We start from the raw sequence: 16,660 nt of genomic DNA, 5'->3' as shown, positions 1-16,660 counted from the left end.
CATGGCATCGGACCAGAATACCTACGGGACCACCTTCTGCTGCACGAATCCCAGCGGACGATTAGGTCCCACAAATTTGGCCTTCTCCGGGTCCCAACGACTAAACAATGTCGTTTGGCGGGACCCAGGGAAAGAGCCTTCTCTGTGGCGGCCCTGTCCCTCTGGAATCAACTCCCTCCGGAGATTCGAACTGCCCCCACCCTCTTCGCCTTCTGCAAGACTCTGAAAACCTATCTATATCACCAGGCATGGTGTAATTGGTATCTTTGGCTAGGAAGATTTATGTGTGGTTATCATTGGTAATGTTGGCTGTTTTTAATGATAGTGGGTTTTTTAACTTTAATTTTTAATTATTAGATTTGTGCCATTTTGTTTATTGTTGTTGTGAGCTGCCCCAAGTCATTATTATTATTATTATTATTATTATTATTATTATTATTATTATTATTATGTCAATACAACACAGCAAACGAGATCCCTATGCTGAATTTCGTATTTCATCACCAGTCGGGCGCTTCCCAAGCACCTAGGACTGCGTGATGTAGTGGCGAATTATGTTTGCCGATCCCAGTAAAGCGGCCTTTTGCAATTGACAGATGGAGATTTTGTCAATTCTGATGGTTTTCAAATGTCCGCTGAGATCCTCTGGCACTGCGCCCAGCGTGCCAAGTACCACTGGGACCACTTTCACTGGCTTATACCAGAGTCGTTGCAGCTCAATTTTTACATCTTCATATTTCACTAATTTCTCTAGCTGCTTCTCCTCAATTCTGCTGTCTCCTGGGATTGCGATTATTATTATTATCATCATCATCATCATCATCTAAGCACCCTGAAGTTTGGATCCAGCCCTCAGGCCTTGAGTTTGACACCCCTGATCTCGCGGCTAAATTGTATGATGAATGGTTGAAGGAGCCAGGCATGTCTAGTCTATCAAAGGAAAGGATTGGGCGGGACATGATAACTGTTATGTCTCTGCCCAGTGACTTGTAGAGGAATAGCCATTGGGTGTTCCTGTCACTGGATAGAGACAAATCTTGGCGGGAACAATGTTGGCTGCTAATTGGTAGAGTTATTATGGGCTGGAGTATAAAAGGGCTGTCACCAGCCTAAGTTACCTGAAGTTCGTGTATTGCTTGTAGCGGTTGTTTCCATGTTGGAATTGAATAAACCGCTGTTAATTACCTAGTCGTGCCTCCAACCTTAATAATAACTATCTTTTAATCAGGGGCAGATTGCTCCTACCACCGCTAACAGTGCACTGCGTGCACAGCTTCGCATGTCTTGCATGCACGCGCATGCGTTCCAGTGTGTATTTACTTCTGTGCATGTGCAGGAAGCAAAGTCTCACGAGGAGATGCGCATGAGAGATTTCAGCTATTTTTTTATTCCGTGCATGCGCAGAAGCAAAAATTTGCCAAAATATCTCACAAATGTGTCCCCCTTGTGAGATTTTGCTTTCTGTGCATGGACAAAAGCAAAAACACGCTGGGGCACATGTGCATGCACACACACAAGACAGTCAAAGCTGCATTTGCAGCTCAACTTTTGCTATTGGTGCAGCGTCCTTTACCATTCCAGTAGCAACCCACTACTGCTTCTAATGCTTGAACGGCTGTCACAAAAGTCTGACATATTCTCCACAGCACTTGAAGATGGGAGAATAATGGGGAGAGCTGATTAAAGAGAAAACTAACCTAGAAATAAGGAGAAGTTTTCTGACGTGAGAACAATTAATCAATCGAAGAGCTCACCTCCTGGAGTTATGGGTCACTGGAGGTTTTCAAAAATAGACTGGACATCCATTTGATTGGGATGATATAAGGCTCATCATGCCGAGAGCAGGGGTTTGCACTAGAAAACCTCTAAGGCAGTGGTTCTCAACCTGGGGGTCGGGACCCCTTTGGGGGGTCGAATAACCATTTCACAGGGGTCACCCAAGACCATTGGAGAAGATAAATTTCCCCTTGATGTTAGGAACTGAAGCTTCTATTCTGGCACCTTGGAACATATTTTTACAATCCGACCAATCAGGTGTTTACAGTGGGAGTGTCCCTCTGACCTTCCTGCCAATCAGCTTAAAGCTCTGTTGGGAGGATTGGCACTAGACTTATGGTTGGGGTTCACCACAACAGGAGCAACTGTATTAAAGGGTCGCAGCATTAGAAAGGTTGAGAACCGCTGCTCTAAGGTCCTTTCCAGCTGTATAAATGCTTTTGTTTTCCTTGTGAAATTGCAAACATGGAAGGGAGTGAAGCAGCGGTGGGTTGCTCCCGGTTCAGCCTGGTTTTGTGAAGTGGCAGCAACAGGAAGATTCTTCCACACACCCAGGACACTTCTGCACATGTGGACACAAGCTCAAGTGTGAACTGGTAGCAATGAAACATAGAAACATAGAAGACTGACGGCAGAAAAAGACCTCATGGTCCATCTAGTCTGCCCTTATACTATTTCCTGTATTTTATCTTACAATGGATATATGTTTATCCCAGGCATGTTTAAATTCAGTTACTGTGGATTTACCAACCACGTCTGCTGGAAGTTTGTTCCAAGGATCTACTACTCTTTCAGTGAAATAATATTTTCTCACGTTGCTTTTGATCTTTCCCCCAACTAACTTCAGATTGTGTCCCCTTGTTCTTGTGTTCACTTTCCTATTAAAAACACTTCGCTCCTGAACCTTATTTAACCCTTTAACATATTTAAATGTTAAAGGGTTAAATAAGGTTCAGGAGGGAAGTGTTTTTAATGGGTTTTAAAACTCATTACTGGAGTGAAGGGTTACTCAGGTCTACTGATTGTGCAAATGTACATGACTACTGCTACTTTTCTGTAAATGGGGCAAAACAACTGAATTTGAGTAACATATAATATTATAGCTATTGTCTTGAATGTAGAATTACTTTTTAGAATGCAGCAGTAAGGTAAAAATTACTTTTAAAGATATGCTTCTTAGAAAGTTTCTAATGCTATTCTTTTATGACTTTTTAAAAAAATACACTGAACATAATCAAAATGTAAAAAGCTAACCAAAAACCAAACCCCAGTCTATGCATTGATTCATTAAAAGAAGGATAGAAGATGAGAGAATACTTTTCATTGAGTCCCAGAAACAGAGCTTTGTACATCCATGAAATGTTTAAGTTATTATTAAGATTGTGTTTGCCCTTGCAGGCATGGTTCAATTGTCAAAATAATTATTGTGTGAAACAAAAGCACCATTTTAGCACACAAAGTTTCCCCAACTTACAATTTTAATTTCTCCCACTTTTGACATATCCTCCTTAATTTTGTTCCGTGTCTTAAGTTTGAAGTTGCTTCAAAATGAGATAGGTAGCAGATAGATAGATAGATAGATAGATAGATAGATAGATAGATAGATAGATAGATAGATAGATAGATAGATACCGTAGATATAAAACATACAGTTCAAATTTGTCATACTAATAACCAACTATTTATTTCTGGAATTGTATGTGAGGATACTGAAAAGTAGGAAAGTGAACACAAGAACAAGGGGACACAATCTGAAGTTAGTTTTTGGGGAAAATCAAAAGCAACATGAGAAAATATTATTTTACTGAAAGAATAGTAGATCCTTGGAACAAACTTCCAGCAGACGTGGTAGATAAATCCACAGTAACTGAATTTAAACATGCCTGGGATAAACATATATCCATCCTAAGATAAAATACAGAAAATAGTATAAGGGCAGACGAGATGGACCATGAGGTCTTTTTCTGCCGTCAATCTTCTATGTTTCTAGGATATAATTCAAGAGGAAGATCGAAAACCAATTGCTTATTTTTTTTCATCTTTTCTTATCTTTTTTTTCCGTCACTTCTTTTCTTTTCTTTTCCACATTTTCTTTTTTTTTAATTTTAATATGGTTCATTATATATGTGAACTATATACGTTCATTATATACGTGAACTATTTCAATACAAACTATTAAAAGCAAAGATTTGTTTGCCCAATATGCTAACCCACTGTCAGCTAAACCCTACTATTACAGTATATTCACTTGACTGGGTCCTCACAGCCCACTGAGCCATAAACAAATCACACCAACTAGTTTCAAATAGTATATAAATTAACTTCAAACCAAGCAACCATACTGTGTCACATGGATTCAAACTAAGTGTGAAAAACGCAAAAGCAATGGGGGGAAATGTATCTGTGCTCTCAATTCAACTCAATGATAATAAAGCCACTTAGAATATTCCCAAAATCACTCACACAACCACTGCCCAACAACTTTAACATCAATTCCCAATGGAAAGACAAATTGTTCACTGAATTCCCAAACATAGGAAAATATATATAAATGACCCACAAAAAAAGGTGCCAGGCTTTGAACTACCACATCAGCAATGGACAATTCTGAATAGGATTTGCACCTCACACAGCATTTGTGTAAGTGAGGCATAGTATCCTCCCCTCAGTGTGATTGTGGGTTCCCACACTGATCAAATTATGACCAGCTGAAGGCATACATCTGATTTTTAAAAAAATATCAACAATGCTGCACTTCAATATTTTAAAAAGGTTAAATCATAGCAACTGGGCTAAAGTTTATTAAAACTGGGATGTTTCATTACTCATACAAGTAACTTGTTCAATCAAAATGAAGATTTGGGTAGACAGTCAGATACTTGTTGGAAAGAACCAACTGTTGCCATATAGACTGCAGGGGGTTTCTCTCCAAAATGAAAAGCAATATGTAAATTGCCTGCTGTTAGCTAAATCCTACTATTAAGTTCATCTGACTGGGTCCCCACAGCCCAGTGAAGCATAACCTAATTATACCAACTAGTTGTTGGTCTAGACCAGGGGTAGGCAAAGTTGGCTCTTCTATGACATGTGGACTTCAACTCCCAGAATTCCTGCACTAGCATGATTGGCTCAGGAATTCTGGGTGTTGAAGTCCACAAATCATAGAAGAGCCAACTTTGCCTACCCCTGGTCTAGACAATGGTATTTGAGCATACATCCTTTTAACACTTTACAATCCCATCAACACGCTGATCTATAACCAGCCTAGAAACACTACAAAATCCAAATCAATCACCCAGCCAGAGACAAACCGACTCTCAATCAACACAGGCAACCCCAACAGCCCTTCATTTTCCAATGAACCTGACCAGATATAATCTCCTTATCATAAGACTCATCACAAGACTGTCACTGATGACTCACAGCTGACCCATCACAAGACCCTCACTTGACATACCCATACCTGAATAGAAAAAAAACAATTATTGGCCAAGTGTGATTGGACACACAAGAAATTTGTCTTGGTGAATATGCTCCCAGTGTACATAAAAGATAAGTTCGTCAAGAATCATAAAGTACAACTGATAGTCATAGGGTACAAATAAGCAATCAAATCAAATTAGGAACCAATCAATATACATTGTAAGGATACAAGGAATAAAGTTACAATCATACAATCATTAGTGGGAGGAGATGGGTGATGGGAACAATGAGAAGATTAATAGTAGTGCAGACTTAGGGAATAGTTTGATAGTGTTGAGGGAATTATTTATTTAGCAATGATGGCATTCGGGGAAAAACTGTTCTTGTGTTTGCTTGTCTTGGTGTGCAGTGCTCTATAGTGTCGTTTTGAGTGTAGGAGTTGAAACAGTTTGTGTCCAAGATGTGAGTAAATATTGTAAAAGGCTATCAAAATTATGATATTAGAATAGTTCAAGAAACTCAGATCCTTGTCGAACTGCTGGATTAGAAACACTAAAAACAAAGGCTATGAAAATTATGATATTAGAATAGTTCAAGAAACTCAGATCCTTGTCGAACTGCTGGATTAGAAAGAAGACACAACATTCTTGCGTATTTTCAATTTCTTCAAGTATTGGAGGAGCACAAGATACTCCAGTACCGGCCGTCCTGGAATGAACATTTAGTAATCCTTACACTAAAACTACACTTAAAAATATGACCTACGGTTCTTTATCACAATTATGACCTTTGCAGCATCTCCATCGTCATTTGATCAAAATTCAGCTGCTTGGCAACAGGTTCATATTTATGACCACTGCAGTGTCCCACGAGATCACTTTTTGTGATTTTCTCATAAGCAAAGTCTTTTCTCAAAGAGCCGGGGTGGCGCAGCAGGTAGAGTGCTGTACTGCAGGCCACTGAAACTGACTGTAGATCTGAAGGTCAGCGGTTCAAATCCCATCACCGGCTCAAGGTTGACTCAGCCTTCCATCCTTCCGAGGTGGGTAAAATGAGGACCCAGATTGTGGGGGCAATAGCCTAGCTCTGTTAATAAGTGTTATTGCTAACATGTTGTAAGCCACCCTGAGTCTAAGGAGAAGGGCGTCATAAAAATTGAATAAATAAATAAATAAATAAAATAAAGTCAACGGGGAAGTCAGATTTCACTTAATAACTGGATTACTAACTTATCAGTAATCAGGAGGGAAGTATTTTTTAATAGGAAAGTGAATACAAGAACAAGGGGACACAATCTGAGGTTAGTTGGGGGAAAGATACAGAAGCAACGTGAGAAAAGATTGTTTTACTGGAAGAGTAGTAGATGCTTGGAACAAACTTCTAGCAGACGTTGTTAGTAAATCCACAGTAACTGAATTTAAACATGCCTGTGATAAACATATATCCATCCTAAGATAAAATACAGGAAATAGTATAAGGGCAGACTAGATGGACCATGAGGTCTTTTTCTGCCGTCAGTCTTCTATGTTTCTATGTTTCTATCAACTGCAGTGATTCACTTGAACACTGTTGCAAGAATTGTCATAAAACTCACTTAACAAATGGGCAACTGTGGTCATAAGTCGAGGACTATGTTATATAGATTGTTTTACTATCACACATTCAAGCAAAGAATGGTGTGACAACTCAAAATCCTTCCAAAATACTGTATCCCAAAATTATATCAATAGCATTTAGACTACTTCACAGTGCTTTACAGCCCTCTCTAAGTGGTTTACAGAGAGTAAACATATTGCCCCCAATAATCTGGGTCCTCATTTTACCATTTATTTAGGCATTACAGCTTTAACTATGGCATTTTTTTTGTTTTTTTGAAAGCAAAGAACTTCCTTACGTCAATAACAGTTTCTGCCCTATCTTTAACTGGGAAAGTTATCAGTCCTCCTTTAAGCCAATTAAACCAACATTAGAAGCCCATCCACACCCAGCACTAGTAGACAAGCTCTGCCTATGAGCTGGCAATCGATCTAATGACAGGAATAAGGAAACAGTAGTCGAGGTATCCTCAAGACTGAAGAAAGAAACAGATTAGATAGAGATAGATAGATAGATAGATAGATAGATAGATAGATAGATAGATAGATATAGGTAGATAGATAGATAGATAGATAGATAGATAGATAGATAGATAGATAGATAGATAGATAGAAAGATAGATAGATAACTAGATAGATAGATAGATAGATAGATAGATAGATAGATAGATAGATAGATAGATAGATAGATAGATAGATAGATAATTGTCAATATATGTCTCAGGGAGAGATAGCACCTCTGGTGCAGGGGCATGTCGTGTCCTTTTACAGCAGCTCATTTAGGGCAGCTCGCTCACCTTTGGTCCCCACCTGTCACTCAGCTCTCACCTGTGGCTCCTAGTAGCTGTAGCATGCGCAGCGGCCACACCCAAGGCAACAGCTTTGACAGGCTGGCCAAACCAGGCTGAGAGTAGCCGATGGGTCATTGACCTTTGGCGAGATAGGGACTTGTCTATCCCAAGCATGTGAGGACAGATTCTGGTGGACTGAGCAGGTGAAACCTACTAGAATAGGTCTGCAAGCGATGTGGTACACTAAGAGCACGGCAAGACACAGAAGACACCCTGGTCAACCCCTAGGAGAAGGGAAACTCTGACTGCAAACCTCCATTGCCTTGTGGCTCTGTCCATCATTGGAAAAGGCTTCAGGAATAAACCTTGAGGCAAAATCCGGAGCCAGAGTCCCGGAAGCAGTTCGTGACTGTGTACAGCCACATTCTGATAACTCCTGCGACGTAGCTGGAACCAATCGTATTGGCCTTTGACATTCCATTGGAATATTTCAGAGAGATGGAGAGGGGGTGTTCTGCTGCTTGGGTAACAGTCTATCCGCCATACTAACCTTGTGGGACCACCTACTGTCACAAGAATCCCAGTGACTGGTTAGGTCCCACAGAGTCGGCCTTCTCCAGGTCCCGCCAACTAGACAATGACATTAGGTGGGAGCTAGGGGAAGAGCCTTCTCTGTGGGGGCTCCAGCCCTCTAGAATCAGCTCCCCCCGAAGATTCGTACTGCCCCCACCCTGCTCACCTTTCATAAGAGTCTTAAGATTCATTTACGTGGTCAGCCTTGAACCGATTAGATCTTAGCCCCTGGCCAACGAGTGATCATATGATTGCTGTACGAATGGGTGTGATTGATTTTTAATTTCATTAAGGATTTTAGATTGTTTTGTAATTTTAATCAATTGGATTGATTTTATTGCAAATTACTGTTTTTTATATGTTGTAAGCCACCCCAAGTCTTTGGAGAGGGATGGCATAGAAATCCAATCAATCAGTCAATCAATCGCACTGCCCCCACCCTCCTCGCCTATTGCAAGAGCCTTAAAACCCATCTATGTCAGCAGGCATGGGGCAGTTAGATCACGCTGCCCCGCTTTCTGACCATTAAATGTCATACCTGGATGTGATTGAGTTAATTGACTGCTTTCTAATGTAATGGGATTTTAGCTTAGAGGTTTTAACTATTAGATTTGCACTCATATTGTTACTGTATTATATTCTGTAAGCCGCCCCAAGTTCTCGAAAAAGGGCGGCATACAAGTCTAATAAATAATAATAATAATCAATCAATAACCTACCCAGGCTTCATTCTCATGATACCATGGTCTTTCGAGGCTGAAGGATGCCAATATATACTTGACTTTTGCCAATGGCAAAAAGTCGAGAAAACCAGTTGATCGCCAGATTAAAATATTAAAGGGGGGAGGTGAGCAAATCAGAGCCAATCAAAGTGCAAATCAGAGTGCAATTCGGTTTATCCCCTTCCACACACCCACACTTCTCTGCACTTAGCGCAAAGTCACTAGTTCAAGGCTAAACGACAAGTCCTCTACCGCGGGTTCAATGGCCAGCACACAAGGGGCACGATTTTCCCTGCCCAAATCCACGCCAACAAGCCCAAACAGTGACCAAATAAAATAAAATAAAATAAAATAATTCCTACCAAAGATCTAGGGAGCAGGAAGGAAGCGAGCAGCGGGAAGAGACTCAGCCCCCAGCAACCCCCTCAAGTCAGCCCCTTTTTTGACTGCCCGGCCCCCTCGCCCACCTGGTGCGCGTCAGATGCTCCCCTTAATAAGTGCAACTCGAGGCAGCGGCGAAGATGGGACTTGTAGTCCCCCCCCCGCCCTCTGGCGACCACAGGACCATCTGGGAAAAAAACAACGGAACGCGACCGCAGCTCCAGCGGACTGTCAGGCGAGAACAAAGCCCGGGCGAGCCGCTTCCCGAGGGCTTTCCTCCCCTCCCGATCCGGGGCACGCTCTCCTTCACCGCCACAGCACCCCTCGCCATCCCTTGGCTTACCCGCCCCGGCGCCTCCGAGCGGAACCCCCCTTCTTCTTGCGACGGTCGCTCAGTCGGCTTTCATGGCTCTTTTATTTCCTGCGCGCGCGCTCCCTCTTTCGCCTTCTCTCTCTCTCGCTGCCCGGCCACAAGCGGCTCGCACGGAGCGGCGGAGTTGACGAACAAGTTTCCCAACTTTTCCTCTCCTCCTTCTTCTCCTCCTCCTCCTGATTCTTTCGTCGCCGCACGCAAGACGTTCGCCACACAGGAGAAGCCGGGAAGAGGCGAAGCGAGAGGAGGAGGAGGCGGCGCGTCCGGTTTGGACGCTGTGAGGGAAGAAGTCACACACACGCATACACACACAAACACACATACACCCCTCCCTTCTCTCGGCCGCCCCTCCCCGGCACCTCTGACAAGCCAAGGCCCATCCCCCTCTTGGCCAGGAAGCGCCCACGTGACTCGCACACAGGTAGCGGGGTGCGCCGCCCCCTCGCCTCGCCCCGAGAGAGCGGCTCCGGGCTCTGAGGAGAGCGGCCGCGGGTGGGGAGAGCGCGCGCCGGGAGGAACAGGTGTGAAAAGGCGCCACGGGCACGCGCCCGCTCGCCCGCCCGCACCTGGCCGAGCCGGGGGACTCTCAGGAGCGCGCTTGCGCGTTGGGGGATTGGCGGGTGTGGGTGCGTGGGGAGAGGAAAGCTATTTCTTGAGGGGGGTCGCTGAAGAAAATCTCAGTTGCGTCGTATTTATTCCCCCCGCGCTCTTTAACGCGCCTGTGGGAGGAACAGGTGCGAAAAAGCGCCACGCGCCCAGCCGCCGACACCTGGTCGAGCCGGTGGGCTCTCAGGAGTGCGCTTGCGCGTTGCGGGATTGGCGGGGTGTGAGGAGAGGAAACTTCTTTTGGGGGGGGGCGCTGAGGAGAATCCCAGGTGCGTCGTGTTTATTTCTCCTTGCGCTCTCTTTAACGCGCCTGTGGCGACTTAACGGGATCCTAACGGGGAAGGAGAGAAAGGAAAGGATCAAAATACCTCCCACGTTTTGTGGCCAAGTATAACGTTAGGACACCCAGAAGATCGTGAGCTATTGCGGTGGTGTGTTTTTTTCCCTCCTCTCTGTTTTCAGCCCCCCCCCCCGTTTGTTTTATTAAGGTGACCGATTTTTTTTTACAACAGACTGTGTAGTTTCTGGGAGTTGAAGTCCACAAGTCTTAAAGTGACCGAGTTTGGCGACCCCTGCTTTAGAGTGAAGCACTTTAGGGAGTGGATTGTAGCCGCTTTTTAAAATAGAATAGAATAGAATAGACCGTGTGATTGTATACAGCGAATGTTTTCTTTGATTGCTGTTGAGTGGGTACAATGCATTTTTAATGTTATTGGGGATTTTAGATTAGTTACTTAGTTTAATTAATTGGATTTAGACACTGTATTTTATTGTACTTTTTATATGTTGTAAGCTGCCCGGAGTCCTCGTTGAGGGGCGGCGTATAAATCCAATAAATAATAAATAAATAAATATTTAAGCAGGGGGTTGGACTAGAAGACCTCCAAGGTTCCTTCCAACTCTGTTGTTGTTGTTGTTGTTGTTGTTGTTGTTATGAAATAAATTTGTCTTTGGTGCATATGCTGTCTGTGTACATAAAAAATAACATTACACTTGTCAAGAATCATGAGATACAACACTTAACGATTGTCGTAGGGTACAAATAAGCGATCAGTAAACAATCAATATTCATATAAATGCAGTAATGGGCCGCAGCCGGTACGACTGGGATCACCGGCAAAATAAAGTTCATGTGAGTGGTTTTTCCAACCATTTATTATATTATCTACACCAGTGGTGGCAAACCTTTTTTTCCTCGGGTGCTGAAAAAGTGTGGGCGTATACTATCGCACATGTGCAAGTGCCCACATCCAGGGGTGGGCTGCTGCCCGGATGGGGGGGAACGCAGTGGGGTAGCGAAAATTGAGCTCCACCACAGGGCACCCAATTTGTACTGAAAGACATTGAAAGAAAATGCAGGGCGTCCTGCATAAGCCATGCCCACAGTGTGGTAGTAAAAAAATTGGTAGCCCTTCGCTGCCCACACCCATAATTCAATGTGTTGGAAGGGCGAAAACAGTTTCCCCTGCCGTCTGGAGGCCCTCTGGAGGCTAGAAATGGCCTGTTTCCCAACTTCTGGTGGGCCCAGAAGGCTCATGTTTCGCCCTCCCAGAGCCTCTGTGTGAGCCAAAAATCAGCTGACCAGCACAAACATGTACATTGGAACTGAGCTAGGGCAACTGCTTGCATGCCAGCAGATATGGCTCCGCGTGCCACCTGTGGCACCCATGCCATAGGTTCTCCATCACTGCCTATCCTATCCCTAAACAAATAAAAATAGTTTTGTATTACCAGTGTTCAGCAATATAGTTAACTAGGGAACTGACTGTGCACACTAATATAAATTAACAGAAAATTCTAGATTTTTCCTGGATGTTAAAATACAAAAAGTTCAACCAGGACTAAACATTCTTACCTCATTCTTAGCTCAAAAGGATGGAAGGTTGAGTCAGCCCCTGGGTTGGTGAGAATCGAACTGCTGGCATTGGAGCTGAGCTAGGGCAACTGCTTGCGTGCCAGCACATATGGCTCCACGTGCTACCTCTGGCACCTGTGCCATAGGTTTGCCATCACTGATCTATACAAATGGTTCATGATAATAATGTCATTGCTTGATCTAACGCCACATTTATTTGTGGAATTATGTGCTCTCTGTGCTTGAAAAGGCTTCGTTGCCATAGATCTAGGTTCTATCCCTTCAGTTTCTTTTAACTCTGGATAGAGATAGTGGGAGAGAAGAAAATACAAGGCATGAATGTGCATGATAAAGTGGATAACAAGTAATCCTGGGCTTAGGACTACAATTTGGATAAGAATTTTCATTGCTAAGCAAGGCAGTTAATTCAACTCAATTCAAATCTTTATTGTCACTACACAGCATATGTACATTGAGATTGGTTGAGCTCTCTCAGTCAGTGATGGACTGCTGCCCCCACGGTGGGGGCAGTGGGGGTAGTAGGTTTATGCACTATTTATTGAATGATAGTTTTTTTTATTGCCCTTCCTTCTCTAGTACCTTAGTATGATCCTTAATTACTTTTATAATGGGAAATAATTAAATAGTATGTTTTTACCCATAAATGCTTAAATCATTTTAATCATTATCTAAAACCGAACTTTTATAGCAATTCAGGAAAATTGAGCTACTTGCCTAATCTGTTATCATACTGAACCTTATGGGTTCAGTACAAAACACTAAAATGTTACTGTCCTACTCAACAAAGAACGCTGTCTATAATTTGTCCTTTTTGTGGCTATTCAAATAATGTGATTTAATCAACTGAAAAAGAGTCCAAGCACTTATTTGAAAACTTATCTTGGTCCGTAAGCCACTCCCACCCAGTCACATGACCTTTAAGCCACCCCAGGCACATGATTGTCAAACCACTCCCACCCAGTCACATGGCCATCAAGCCACTCCTACCTGGTCACATGACCACCAAGCCACTCCTACCCAGTCACATGAACATCAAGCCACACCCACAAAATAAGCCACACCCACATCAGAGTAGTAAAAAAAAATTGCAGCTCTTCACTGCACCCCTCCCCACAATACAACTCACAGCGAAGACAGGAAAGTGTTGGTTATGACCTATAAAGCCCTTAATGGCACCGGACCAGAATATCTCCGGGACCGCCTCCTGCCGCACGAATCCCAGCGACCGGTTAGGTCCCACAGAGTTGGCCTTCTCCGGGTCCCGTCGACTAAACAATGTCATTTGGCGGGATCCAGGAGAAGAGCCTTCTCTGTGGCAGCCCCGACCCTCTGGAACCAGCTCTCCCCAGATATCAGAGTTGCCCCCACCCTCCTTGCCTTTCGCAAGCTCCTTAAAACCCACCTCTGTTGTCAGGCATGGGGGAATTGAAAAAATTTTCTCCCTTCCCCCTAGGCTTATAGAATTTATACATGGTATGTTTGTTGGTATGATTGGTCTCTTAAATTGGGGTTTTTTAGATTACTTTTTAATATTAGATTTGTTACATTGTTTTTTATTGTTGTTAGCCGCCCCGAGTCTTCAGAGAGGGGCGGCATACAAATCTAAATAAACTAAACTAAACTAAACTAAATCCCTAACCCAATAAATCATATTAACAAATACCCACAGTGTGAACATGTTACATGTTGTGCCGGTCCTGCAAGTCCATCATACTGCGTAATTATGATGTTATTTTTCTATCCAGGAATCTGACAGCCCATGGATAAAAACTGTTCTTCAGCCTGTTTGTGTGGCTTAAGTTAAGTGACTCGTGCCCAATTATATGATCCGTTTTATTATTATTATTAAATGAATCACTGCAGTTGTTAAAATGAATGATTTGGTCTTTAAGCCAATCCAGCTTCTGCACCTTTAACTGTCTCAGAAGCCAGTTGGGAAAGTTATGACTGATGATCACATGACGTGGATTCTGCAACCTTTGTAAATTCATTCTAGTTGCCAAGTGCGTGAATTTTGATCACATGACCTTGGGGATGCTGCAACTTAGGAGCAGTCATAGGTTACACTTTTTGTTGCAACATGAACAATGGCTAAACAAGTGGTTGTAAGTTGAGGACTACCAGTATTGTTTATTGTGGGCCTGTAATATCACAGAATAACAGAGTTGGAAGAGACCTTGGAGGTCTTCTAGTTCAACTCTCTACTCAAGCAGAAAATCCTATACCATTTCAGATAAATGTTTATGAGGGTGAGTAATTTGTAGTGGGTGGGGCATGTTCAGTTATGTTCATACTGTGTTCAGTTCTGGAGACCTCACCTACAAAAAGACATTGATAAAATTGAATAGGTGCAAAGACGGGCGACAAGAATGGTGGAAGGTCTTAAATATAAAACTTATCAGGAAAGACTTAATGAACTCAATCTGTATAGTCTGGAGGACAGAAGGGAAAGGGGGGACATGATCGAAACATTTAAATATGTTAAAGGGTTAAATAAGGTTCAGGAGGGAAGTGAACACAAGAACAAGGCACAATTCTGAGGTTAGTTGGGGGAAAGATCAGAAGCAATGTGAGAAAATATTATTTTACTGAAAGGGTAGTAGATGCTTGGAACAAACTTTCAGTAGATGTGGTTGGTAAACCCACAGTAACTGAATGTATTTATTTTATTCAATTTTTATGCCGCCCTTCTCCTTAGACTCAGGACGGCTTACAACATGTTAGCAATAGCACTTTTTTAAAACAGAGCCAGCATATTGCCCCCACAATCCAGGTCCTCATTTTACCCACCTCGGAAGGATGGAAGGCTGAGTCAACCTTAAGCCAGTGAAGAGATTTGAACCGCTGACCTACAGATCTACAGTCAGCTTCAGTGGCCTGCAGTACTGCACTCTACCTTCTGTGCCACCCCGGCTCTTTATTTATTTAAACATGCCTGGGGTAAACATATATCCACCCTAAGATAAAATACAGGAAATAGTATAAGGTCAGACTAGATGGAGCATTAGGTCTTTTTCTGCTGTCACTCTTCTATGTTTCTATGTTTTGGGGATTGTTATGTGTATTGGGACTGGTCTTTAGGCATCATGAATTTCATTGTATGGGTATACTGTGTATATACATACAATGACAATAAAGTATTTACTGTTATCCAATCTCTTCTTTAAAACCTCCACTGATGGAGTGCCCATAACTGCTGGAAGCAAATTCTTCCACTGATTAATTGTTCTAGGAACTACCAGTAGTTAGGAACTAATTTCTCTTTAGTTCTATGTTGCTTTTTTCCTTGATTAGTTTCCAGCCATTGTTTCTTATCCTATCTTCAGGTGCTTTGGAGAATAGGTTGATGCCCTCTTCTTTTTTGCAGCCTTTTAGATAATACAAGTTGATATTTGGTAGCGGGTTGCTACCGGTATAGTAGAGGGTGGCGCACCGGTAGTGCATGTTGCGCTGCTTGCACAGCTTTGGTTCTCTTACGTGTGCGTACACACACTCCAATGTATTTTGGCTTCATACACATGCACAGAAGCAAAATCTCACAAACGGACATGCGCATTCAAGCGATTCTGGTGATTTTTTGTTTCTGCACATGCGCTGATGCAAAAAAATCACTGAAATCTCACATGTGCACCTATCCCCTCGCAACATTTCAGCATGTTTTTGCTTCCTGTGCATGCATAGAGGCAAACACACGCTAGGATGCTCGTACACACACAAGAGAACCAAAGCTACACGCATAGCGCACCAATAGCAGTAATAGTAATAATAATAATAATAATAATAATAATAATAATAATAATAATAATTTATTAGACTTGTATGCCGCCCTTCTCTGAAGACTCGGGGCTCACAACAACAATAATGTTGATTTTGTAATTGTAACCTATATATGTTAAATTTCTGGCAGTTTCACCCAGGTAACTTGGAACCCTGGAACAAGCCATATATGCAAACTATCAATGCTTTTATTTGAAATTATTGAGCTGAATTTAAAATGTGAGTCAGCAATGGTATGCATTGCAGACATAGACAAAAAAAAAACAATATACATCAAGTTCAGAAGCAAATACTTCCTGAAGTGTTTTGAAGAATTATAGCCTTTCACTCACCTCCCATTCATCTGAGAAATATTTATACATCTGTTGTCAGGACAAAAGGTGGAACCTGGTATTCATTCTAACATTGACCTGGCCAGATGTGAGGCACAAACCTTTTCATCAAAGGCAGCTAGCAGACAGAAAGTCGTGGTGGCTGTAGTTTTGTTTTTACAGGGGATATAAGGTGAAGGAACATTGATGGCTGCCTTGCACAATTCAGGGTGTGCTGCAAGAATCTGTGCTTATGCGCTTATGTTCCTTCACATATATTAAACACTATTCCTCATTATGTTATTATAATGAACATTTTCACTCTGCAGAAAAAGAATTATTTTGATTAAAAAAGCCCCCTACATTCCTAAAATTTCTCAGATTAAGTAATATTAATGTTAAAAACAACAAGAACATGGCTTTCAAATCTTGAAAGATTGCCAAATCTCCTGTATG

The 16,660-nt window shown here is 42.4% G+C and overlaps 1 protein-coding gene across 2 annotated transcripts in view; it reads right to left on the bottom strand.

Moving 5' to 3' along the window:
* ATP8B1 (ATPase phospholipid transporting 8B1) overlaps window positions 1-9,974 on the bottom strand; it is a 134,354-nt gene extending 124,380 nt beyond the window's left edge. The window contains exon 1 of one of the 2 annotated variants that reach the window (XM_070743503.1): window positions 9,630-9,974. The gene's annotated coding sequence lies outside the window, so the exon portion shown is untranslated. Of the gene's footprint in view, window positions 1-9,604 lie in introns of both variants that reach the window. The other variant, XM_070743502.1, reaches the window with a different exon arrangement.
* Between the last annotated feature and the right edge of the window lie 6,686 nt (window positions 9,975-16,660).

Source organism: Erythrolamprus reginae, chromosome 2 (assembly GCF_031021105.1).
Source record: "Erythrolamprus reginae isolate rEryReg1 chromosome 2, rEryReg1.hap1, whole genome shotgun sequence".
Taxonomy (NCBI): domain Eukaryota; kingdom Metazoa; phylum Chordata; class Lepidosauria; order Squamata; family Dipsadidae; genus Erythrolamprus; species Erythrolamprus reginae.
Note: the sequence above shows the minus strand (reverse complement) of the source record. Positions and strands in the feature narration are given on the sequence as shown.